The sequence below is a fragment of the Tyto alba genome, unplaced genomic scaffold (assembly GCF_018691265.1).
Source record: "Tyto alba isolate M040663 unplaced genomic scaffold, T.alba_DEE_v4.0 Super-Scaffold_30, whole genome shotgun sequence".
Classification (NCBI taxonomy): domain Eukaryota; kingdom Metazoa; phylum Chordata; class Aves; order Strigiformes; family Tytonidae; genus Tyto; species Tyto alba.
This window is the reverse complement of record NW_024881305.1, coordinates 1,607,371-1,618,848: the sequence shown is the minus strand read 5'-3', so window position 1 is coordinate 1,618,848 and position 11,478 is coordinate 1,607,371.

Sequence of the window (11,478 nt, the reverse complement as noted above, 5' to 3'; positions counted from 1 at the left end):
TCCCAAAGTCATTTTGCTTCCCTGAACAAAGCCTGGGGAATTTTGTTTGGTTTATTTATTTTCTTTTTTCTTTTTTCCCCTCCTTGCAGCTCCAGTGCTGATGAATACACGCTGGAATTTGGCTTGCTGCAGGCGTGGTGTGTTCAGACTGCAAATATCCCGTGGCTGGGGGACACCGTTGTGAGCATCACATGGGGCTGCATCGCACTGGGACCAGGGTGTCCTCGCTGCCGGGACTCTGCTTGCACCACAGCTCCTCAGCCTCCTCCTCCTCTCGAGGAAGGCTCAGCCTGCTGCCCTCTGCCTCATCTCGGTGCAACTTCACCCCTTCCCCATCCCCTCTCTGGGTTTCGGGAGGGTGTTAGGGTGCTGGAGATGCTCAAGCGTGCAATGTGAGCAGTTTTGATTTTGCCCCTCGCAGCTGGACTGGGGCTAGGGCTTGGCTGTGGGGGCTCGGGTTTGCCTGCAGCATCCCTGGCAGGGTGGTCCCCGCGGGCAGCCCAAGGCTGCTGGTGGTGGGTGCTCCCCGACAGGGTTGGGGACCCCGAGGCCCTTGTTTCCAGCCTTTCCCATGCCAGGGAGTTTCTCCCACTGGATGGCAGCATCAGAGCAAACAAATGTCTCTGGGAGACCTTGCGGGAGAGGGGACCTTCCTCCAGAGAGACTTTTCTTTCTGGTTATCCCTCTCTGGGGAGGTTTGCATGTGGGCTGAGGACGTGCAGGTTCAGCTCACTTGTGTTCGCACCATTCCTGCCACTGATGCTTCACTCACTGCTTTGTTCGGTGCTTGGTGATCACTCCCAGCTCCCCAAAACGGGGTGCCATCTAACAGCCTTTGCCCGCTCCTCTTCCCCCTGATGTTTGTGGGTGCAGGGGGACCTGCTGGGACAGTGTGGCTGAGAGCCAGCTGGGACACTGCAGCCCATGAGCAGGAGCAAAGCAATCCCAGACTGAGCAAGGAGAATAGATGTCAACCCTCACAGGACACCAAAATTATGTCTTCTTAGCAAGGTATATCCCCTATCCTTCAAAGCCCCCCCTGCTCCTATTGCTGGCATGCAGAGAACCCAAGTCAAAGTCACAGACCCCAAAGGTTGCACATTTTTGCATGAAAAAAGATTTAGGGATCATTTCTTGCACAGTGGTTGCAGAGGGAGCTGCAAAACTCATAGGAATTAGAAAACAAAGCTAATCTGGTCATTTTTTCCTTCCACCTAATGGTTTTAATCCCAGGCATTTCAATCCACCCTTAGGATTTCTTGGAGGTGGTGTTTGGCAGAGGGGTGAGGGTGGTGCTGGGTGGGCAGGGAGGATTGGTGTTGGGCTACAGCCCCCTTGCAAATATAGTGCAGGGAAACCGCTCCTTTCTGAGGCTGTTTAATAGTCAGGAGGTGCAAAGACGTCTCAGTTTACAGGCTCCTGGCTGGGGTGGCATCGCTGTTTGCAAGTGGGCATCCATAGATGGAAAGGGTCAAGCGCAGAGCTCAGCCTCAGGTGTAGGTAGCATGGGATCTTCCCCTGTCCCTCCCATACTGAGCCAGTGACTTGTCCTGGGTTAAAATACCAGCTCTGGACCGTTTTGGCCTCAGGATTGTGTTTTAGGTGTTAATCTCCTGCAGTGTGCAAAAGCCTACAGCTGATTTTCATCAGGATGCACCTGGTTTTGACTCCTGGGTACTTGCTGCCCCTTATTCTGCTCAATTCAAAGGGCTTCTCCCTCCTCTTCATCCCACAGGCAGGGACCTGGGGCAAAATTAGCTCTCAGCTGAGCTTGGAAAACTCGTGGCACGTCTGGAGGCAGGTGGCAGCACTGGGCTCCAACCTCCTGGGTGGCTTTTGCAAAGCCTTGGGCATCCCCACCCTGAAGCAATGTGGTTCAGTGAACTGCCAGTGCCAGGGGTGCTGGGGACACTGGGGACCGGGGGCTGGGGGTCACTTGCCCTGGGGAGCACCTGATGATGCTGGAGAGGGTTGGGGCAGCCGCTCAGGAGCAGTTTTGTTACTTGCTTTAAAAAAAAAAGCAGAAATTGGGGATTTTCCAAGCTGGGCTGAGCAGGCTGGGAAGGAGAGGGCAGGGAAATCAGAGGGTCAGTCCTGCTCCTCAGCAGCATCGGCACCCACGGGGGTGCAGGGGTCCCACAACCCCACACCCAGTGCTGACCCCAGACTGTGCCCCATCGCCTCCGAAGAGCAAGAAGCTTTTGCAGCTCGGTGCAATCCCTGGGGGCTGGGGGGTGCTGGAGTGGTAAGAGTCCCCCAGCTACACTGTCAGGGCTGCAAATCATGACCCCAAACCGAGCTTTAACCCAAGGAGCTCTGTAAGATTTGCTAATCTCGAAATATTGTTGGCATTCAGAACAGTGATTTACTGCGTATTTTGCCACAGCAAGTACTTTCCAAAAGGCCATGCTAAGTTTACACTGGAGCTGCTGGGATCAGATAACCAGTTGCTGGCTGCTGCCTCCGTCCCCCCCCCCGTCCCTCCTGGTTGCCGTGCCGAGGTGCAAAAGGACATCAGCTTGTCCTGTGCCCCGCAAGGAGGAGGTGACCATGGTCACGAGCAGCAGAAAAAAGGGACCACCAAGGGCGTTTTGCCTTGTCCAGGTGGTGGGATGGGACGTGGGTTGTGGCCTGGTTTACAGGAAGGTATGAACTTGTGGAGAGCCTCGACACTTTGCGTTGCAAGTCACACTGCCAGGGACAGAAAATAACCATTCCTGGTGCCCAGCCTGGCTGTGTCCACCTCCCCAAGGGCTTTGCAGGTTGTAACATTAAATCAACTTCTCACCTTCAGTGGCACCCAGGGCTGGGCAAGAGCTCTGCATGTCGCTTTGCATTCCTGCAGTGTTTTAGCACCCCATAGGATCCCCGGGCAGGAATGACGCCTCTGGTCACCATTGCTCAGTGGGATCCCGGAGCATTTCCAGCCTGTGGAAACACTGGGCTCGCTGAGCATGTTGGCTGCATCGTGGAGCAGGCGGTGGGGCCCTCCATCCAGCTCGCTGTTTGCCGGGGAAGTCCTCCTCCTTCCTAAAGGTCAGCGCTTGGGAGGCATGGGAGACATCTCTCCCTCTTGTCCCCAGATCCTTCGGGATCTCTGCCACCTCCTGATCCCCGGGAGATGGGAACAAGCACATCACATGTGCTCATGGCAAAAGCCACCACCATCCTCTCTCTGCCCTGGCCCTCCCTGGCCCTTGGTCACAGCAGGCTGGAGGTGGTGGCCTTAACCCTGCAAAAATACAAGAGTGTCCTTCCTTCCTGTGCTGACATGTACATGGACAAGGAGGAGGATGGAGCATCCTCTTGCAGGTTATTGGGTCAACAGACAAAACCCCATTATCTCTCTGAAGCCCATGTCCTGATCCAGCTGCTCTGGGGGTGCTTTGGGGTGATGCTTCCTCCAGGGAAGGCGCAGGGCTGTCACACTGTGCTGCATGGGGACAGCAGAGCTGGGGCAGGGCAGGGAGAAGCAGCTGGGTGCCCCGACCATGGCAGTAGGCACCCTGCGGCAGGTTGAGCCCGTGCATCTAAGGCAGGGCTGGGTCAAATCTGGCTGTGGGGACGCCAGGGACACTAAGGACCAGGCATAAAGGGAACATCATCTTTCCAAAGACTGGCATAACGTCTGGAGGGTTTCAGATGGACCCAGAGTGAGGAGAGCCTGATTAAATGTCCCCATGATGCTCCCTGGTGGCAGCAGGGAAGGGTGCAGCTGGGTCACGGTTCAACATCCCCAAACTGGTTTGTCTTCCCAGTTTACTGGGGCCTGGAGGGAGTCACTGGGATTTGGGGGTGGTCAAACCCCTGCCGTAGCCCCTTCAGTCCTGCAGACTCTCCAGGGAGGTTAGAGGGGGACGTTGGGTGGGTCTGGGATGCGCTGCCCCATTGAAGGAGCAGATCCCATTTGCTTCAGATCATCCTGGGGAGGGACAGCCTTCTGCAAACCCCTTGGACATGGCAGGGTACAGGCAGCCCTTGCAGTGCCAGCCACCACCTCCCCACCCTTGGGGACCCCCTTGGGATACAGGCTGCTCCATCTGAAACAGGGCTGGTCCCAGTATCACCAGGGCTGGGCCGGGTCTGGCTGCAGGACGTCATGCTGGTCCCCATCTGCTGAGACACTTCCAGCCAAACAAGCTGTTGGCTGCTCCGGCTGCGGTGGAGTGGGGCACGGCAGCGTCCTGCCGGGATTCTGTGGGAGGTGGGGGGGAGGTTGGAGGGTGCAGATCAGAGTAGGGGGTGGAGAGAGCAGAGGGAAAGGGGTCAGGTGAGGGTGCAAGTGAAAGCATTTAAGGCAAGGAGGGTGTGAGAAAATTTGAGAGGAGCCGTGGGAGGCAGTAGAGATACTGGTCCCCAGTGCTGATCCTGTAGGAGGGACTGGAGGCTGGAGAGGAGCAATGGCCTTGAGGACACCTAAGGTGACCCTAGTCCTTGGTGCAGGTAAGGGGACCCCAGGGAGTGCTGGAAGTCAAGTGAGAGCAGAAGCATGTTCTTGGGGAGTAACTGGCCAACGGCGTGGTGCACCCTGGCAGGGGTTTCAGTGCCTTCAAGTCTTTACACTGGGGCTAGAGACCTTCCCGGGGACCAGCGGTTACTGGGCAAACTGGGACACTGGGTGCTGCCCGGGACTGCAGGCAGGGGGATGAGCAAAGTGGGGCTCTGCGTGGTGGTGTTTGCCCCTGTGCAGTGAAGAGCAAACACCTGAGCTCCCTGTTGATAGTAAATGAGAAAGAAATTTGCCCTCAGTACTGGCGGAGCCTGGGGCTGAGCTGTTTCCTCTCCCTCCTCTTGCAGAGCCTCCCAGTTCCCCTCTTGCTGGCCCAAGGGTCGTCACAGCTCGGCGACAGAAGCAGTCAGGTGTGTGGATGCGTCCCCCCGGGTGCAACCCCCATGTGTAAATGTCCTGAATAACATAGCAAAGGTAGCTTGCAACATTTTTGGGCTTTCTGAGCTTTTCTGGGCTCAGAACGCAGAAGGGAAAACCCAAGCTGTTGTTTGCAGCCTTTCTCCGCCCCAGAGTGGGACCAGGCGGGGCAGGTGGTGACAGAGCCTTATTGGCATCCCCAGCTGCTGTCCCCAACCCTTGGTAGAGGTGACCCCCGGCAGGCTGAGGACAGTGGGGCTGGGGCGGGCTCATCCCTGTGCTCTCTCTGCCTGCCATCCTAGGTAAGCTCCTGCTGGCAGCCCCAGAGGTAAAGCAGGATTGGGGAAAAAAAAAAAAAAAAAAAAAAAATCCCACCAAAGGCAGAGCAATGCCACAGGTTTGGCATTGCTTCTGGGTGCTGGAGGCACGGGAGGCGACTGATGTGGTGCCAAAGTGTGTGAGGGCTTCTGCCAGCCCGTCCCGTCCCGTCCTGTCTCGGCCGGCCCCGGGTGCAGCTGCGGGAGGTCCCTGCTCCTGCCCAGCACGGCTGCCGATCCCGAGGGTGCTGTCTGCCTCGCACCACGGCTGTGACCTGTGATGACCCCGTGGACAGCACCGTGGGGACCACTTTGCCTGGGGGCAGCGGGTGATACCACTTCATGATGGTTTTCCCCCTGTATGCTGTCCCTGGGCTGGAAGGGACATGGAGCTGCCACAGAGCTCCCTGGCTCAGCTCCCAGCGAGGCACTGGGCAAAACTGGGGCAGCCCTGCACGAGTTTCTCTATTTGTCTCCCCCTTCCCTCTCAGAGGAGAATTATCCCATCATAGCCCCAAAATAACACCTGAAAGAGGCTGTCAGTTCTGGGTGTCTGCCTCCATGAGTCTTGCCTGCATCCAGCAGCTCCTGATCCCAGCAGGCAGGTTGCAGGTTTAGGCACTCACTGTGCTGCTCCGTGAGCTGATGTGGGGGACCCGGTGGTGAGGGGAACCTGCTGGTCACCCTGACTGATCATAGAATCATAGAATCTTAGGTTGGAAAAGACCTTTAAGATCATGGAGTCCAACCGTTAACCTAACACTACCAAGTCCACCACTAAACCATGTCCCTAAGCAGCACATCTACATGTCTTTTAAATACCTCCAGGGATGGTGGCTCAACCACTTCACTGGGAAGCCTGCTCCACTGCTTGACAACCCTTTTGGTGAAGAAAGGGTTATCGATGATTCAGTGAATTGAACTGAGGTGATTCTGAACGCTGGTGGTGCGAGCTGATGTGCAACCATGCAACAGGAGCATGAGACTGGGCTGCATGAACACTCTGTGCCTGGCAAGGGATGCCCAACAGGCCCTCAGAGACACTGCTGCTGATGTCTCTTTATTGCCTGGTTGTGTTTTCTAGACCAGACAAGGACATTTGAAAGCAATACTTGTTTAAACCTCCTGCCCCAGGGTGGCACCACAGCAGGCACTACCCCGAGGGGCTCTGGGAGAGGGGTCGAGCCCATGTCCCAGCTTGGCCCCGGGAGCCCCTGCCTGCAGTCATTGCTGCGGGGTGAAGTAAGTGTCTGCTTGTGTGCAACACAGAAAATGGAAAGCTTGCCTACGTCCCAGCCCACCTGCCGCCTGCCCCGGCTGCTTGACTCAGTGCTCTGTGAATATCATGGTGACACGGAGGCTGGAAATGCTGCCGGGAGCTGGGGAGACGTGACGTGGCAGGCAGGGCACAGAGCTGCCCCGAGCCTTAGCCCTGCTGGCATATGTGGTCAGCCACTGTGTGTTTTCTGTATGACCTCCCTGGTTTTCTGGAGGTCTGATTTAACCCCCCTGGAGGGGGGACAGGCAAGGACAGGACCAGGGGAAGCAGCTGAAAGAAGGGAACAGCCCTGCACAGGAACTATCTCCAGCTCCATTAGTAACTGGCAGCAATGCTCTCCCCCAAAGGGGCTTGGGCACCTCCTTTCTGCTGAAATCCGGGGGGTTTGGGCATTTTTGTGGCCATTTGTAGTGTCTCCCATGGCCTCACAGTCCACATGATGTCTATGGGGCTGCATGTGGCCGTAAGGAGGTGGAGATGGTTCCTGCTTTCTCCCATTGGGTGGCTTTGAATATTTCCCACTGGGGATTATAGTGGGGACCCTGTCAGTCCTGGGTTTCCCCTTCCACACCCTGATACAGTCTATGGCTGACTGCTCCCTCTTGTCATCCATGATACCATCCCTTGGAGCCTGGCTCTGTCCTCTGCCCTGGTGAAGCACATCACTCGTGCCAAGGACCTCATGATGCCATGTTCAAAACCAGTGGTGGCCCAGGGAACAGCATGTGACATCCACCCTGCAGCTTTCACAGTCCCCCTGGGGTGCAAAGATCCCACCGGGATTTCCAGAGATGTTCATGGGGACAGGGGCAAGAGGGGATGAGCGCAGAGGATGTTATGGCTTCAAGGATCCCTTCTCACCTGGATGACGTGGGCCCTTCATTTATTCTTGGCCTTTGGCACCTCCGCTTTGCTTTATGATGTGCAAGTGGGAAGGGCTCACCTCCTCCTGTCTAATCCTGGAGCCCTGTTTAGGGGATGGTCCTAATCCCTGAAAGCCTCCAGGATTTGCTCCAGCTGTTTGAGGCATCTTCTGTCTTCCCACACCGACACAACAGCTGTCATGATGGGGAAAGGTGTTGCCGAGGTTTTCCCCCATCCCACCTGGCAGGTCTCTGATGCTACAATCTCCTAAACTGGCAAATCTGGGTGAATGGGTAGACCTGATGCATTTGGGGTACAGCCAGATTTATCTCCTTGCAGTGGGGTCCTGTCAATAAACCCAGCTGAAAGATGACCATGCTTGCATCTGTCGGGGGCTCTGACTAACAGTGGCAGGAGGAGAATCTGATCCTTTAAGGAAGAAAAGATACTCTCATTATTTAGATATGTTACCTGGAAGAAAACTAAGGCAATGTATCAGTGGTGAAGTGAGCTGGAAATGTGGGTCAAAGCCTTTTATAAAAAATACCTGCTTCCTGTAAAAGAGATCTTTTCTCACTGGAAAACATGAATACCCTGTATTTCCGCCAAATCCTGAAATATTTGGAGTTTCAGGCAAAAAATGTGTTATATTTAAATCACTAAAATTTTAATGTTCAACCCTCCCAGTTGCCTGCAGGAACAGCCAGCACAGCCCACTTGGTGCAATCTTAATTTTCATGCATGGTTTTCATGCACCAGTGGACATTTCATTTTGTTTCTGACACCAGACTCATTTTAGCTCCCTCACCCCAAAGTCAGGGGGATGAGACACCCTGCTCCTGTCCTTGGTGAAATGAGTCCACGGGAGCAGTTTCTCCCTCACTGTCGTGCACCCACACGTGAAGCCATCGTGGTGGGTAACGAAACCTTCAGCTCTTGAGTCTGGTCCCTAAGGGAAACCCCTTGACTTTGGACTTGGGCAACCTGCCACGATGCCTTTGTCATCTACAGCAGACAGTGTAGTGTTTCCGTGACTGAGTTTGCTCAACATACAGTGGCTTTGCCAGCAACGTACAAATAAACAAGATGCCTATATACTACAGTAACATGGCCAGATAAATCTGGATGATAAACCATGTTGATTCACTTGCTCTTAACCTATGAATCATCCTGTGAGTCAACAGAGAAAACAGCATCTAAACGTCATTGAACAGGTTGAAAAACTCAAGTTTTGTTCAAATCAAGAACTTCAAGGAAAATAGTTGCATTGATGTTCTTTTCCTGGGGAAAGTGTTTAATTTTCAACCACATTCACCTGAATTGAAATAAGAGAGAAATCTGAGTGCTCATTTCCTTATGAACTAGAGTTTTTGTATTGATCTTTTTTTTTTTTTTTTTTTTTTTTTTTCAGAGCTCTTTAAATTACTGTTCTTAACACATAATCAAAAGATACCTGCTTTTGCAAAGCATTTTCTTTTAGATTAGACATCATGATCTCCTTTGGGAAAGACACACAGAAATTGATGGCTGTGGGCATCTAGAGGTGGCCACCTGTGAGCTGATGAAAAAAGTCATCAAGGCATGGACCATGTGAATGCTGAGGGGTCAAGGAGGTGCCAAGATCATCCAAGACAGGATGAAATCCCTGTGGGTCAAGGTATGGAGAAACCAGAGCTTTTCCAATCCTCCCCTCTGGGTACCAGACCCACCGGGGAGCCAAAGGCAGCTGGAGAAGGACAGACAGTCTCCTCTAGCCCTACATCACTGTGCTGGGGAGCAGGGCTGTCTTCTCTTTTGCCGAAGCAGCTGCAGAAATTTTTCTGGTTCATAACCCACTTGGCAAGTTTGAGCCACTCCAAGCTGCTCTGTAGAGCGGGAGGGACTGCCAATACTCATCCATGGCCCACACGCAGCAAAAATTGCCAGAAGCCCCACATCACCCTTTCCAGCCTCAAGCACCTCATTCCTCAGGCATCCCAAAGGTATTTTGGGGAAGGAGGAGCTTTATTAGTCATATTCCTCCTCACTGGTGAAAGTAATCGAGGAATATCTGGGTTATCACATAGTTTTGGAGGAAACATGCCCTCCCTGAGATACTGATACCTTCTCTTGGTGTCCTGGCTTCTTCCTGCTGCCAAATACTGTTTCTGAAATAACCAGGGGAGAAAAAATATCTCTCCCTGGAGCAGGAGCATCATGCTGCCAGGCTGTAACCACCAGGCAGGATCACAGCCCACGGGGGACCATGTTTGCACTTGCGTTAGCTGATCCCCATGTGAGTTGCAAGGCTGGTGGCTGTGATGGGCTTTCTTCTCAGCTTACGGGAGGAGCAGGGCAGCAGGAAGTGCGGGGTCTCCTTCGTTTTCTTTCTGGAGATTGGCAGTTGTATGTCTCGCTGTCTGTCTGTGTAGACCCATGGGCTGGGGTCCTCGGGGCGATGCCTCCATGCAGCCATCAGTGCTTGTTGTTGTCTTGCAGCCAGGAGCTGAGCCTGGTGTCTGGCTAAGCCCAGCACCCGTGTGACACCCTGATGGACCAAAGAGCCAGAATTCCTGCCTTGGCCTCCTCTCCCCGTCCCCTCTTCCCACCTGCTCCATGGCTCCTGCTCCAGCTGGGATGCATCCCTCAGAGCCCTGTGGATCTTTTTTGGGATGTCACCATCCCTTTAAAGACCAGCTTGGCCAAGGGGGTTTTGCTCTTTCTTCTCTCCCTCCTCTTCCTGGGTGACCACAGCTCCCCCACCTAGAAAACTACGCCCTTGTTAGCAAATCTCAGATCACCTGGCCCTGTCAGAGTACATAGCTTCATGCTTTGGCTGTCTCAGAGATGCCTCTTGACCCTGATGTCTATGTTTGGAGGTGTTAACTGGGGACCACAAAACTGTGAGCCTTTGGACCAATGCCCAGGAGAGCCCAGCTTTCTTGGCTCCTTCATAGCAGCATCCCTGGAAGCAGGCAAGTAGCTGGGGAACAGGAGAAAATGCTCTGACAGCTTGAATTTGAGGAAGGTTGAGGAATTAGACCATAGGTTATGGAGACATTTTTAGTAGCATCTCATGCATAGCATGGCAAGTGACGGAAACAAGGACAGGCAGGGGGTGAGCAGGGTTATATCCTATAGGACTAATGGGGCTTCCTTGGGTCAGTGGGAGGCTTTGGGGCAGATGTGAGTTTGAGAGCTAACAGAAGCATGGCTGGTCACAAGTCCTGGGGTGACCAGACTCCACGGACAAGGTTCTGGTTGAATGGGCAGGGCAGAGGCTGGAGGACACGGCATAGGGCTGGCTAGTGACTGTTCTCCAGGAACATGGGCTGGGGGTACGGGCACCTGGGTTGGTGCAGATGATCCCAAGAGTTGACTTCTAACCTCAACAGTTCTGGGATTGAGGTGGAGGCTGGAGTAGCATGTGGGGGAGCAGAGGGGGCTAGGGTTACAGAGGGGACTGGGGGAGGACATGGCGGGGAGCAGGTGGGTCGGGGGGTCAATGCAGGATTAACAGGGAGGATTGGGGTGGGAGGGTCTGGTCTTAATGCAGGGGTTGGGGGGGGAGGCATGCAGGGTGCAGAGTCAACGGGGAGGCTAGGGGGGGGATTTGGGGAAGTGGGTGGCTGAGAAAGTGGCAGTGGGGGGTTTGGGAAGACCTTAGCTAGAGGGGTGTTGGTGCTGGGGACAGGAGCCATGTCCCCAAAGAAAGGTGACCTGGCCCTGGCCTGTCCAGTCCTGTGTGAGCCTGGGGGGGCTGGGGGGGAGGGGGGGGGGGGCAGGACCATGTGCTGCAGTCCCATAGGAGGGGGTAGGGGCGTGCTGCTGAATGTGCAGGTCCCGGGTGGCTATTCCTGGCAGCCCCCGCCTGCGCAGGCAGATTGGTTTGCAGGGAGGTGACAAGTGCCAGCCGAAGCCTATAAAAATCTCCCAACCCCTGTTCTGGCTCAGTGACTTTGTTCTCCCCTCCCAGTACAGCCGTGCCAGAGCAGAGACTGTCCGTCCAGACTGGAGACGCTTGGTCCAGAGCAGGGACCCCAGCTTCAGAGTCGAGATCCCAGATCTGGAGGAGAGACCTTTGGTCTGGAGGAGAGACCCCAAAACAGAGCAGAGATCCTGGAGCAGAGACCCCAAAACATCCTCTTCCCCAGCCCTCAGGCTTGGCAGCA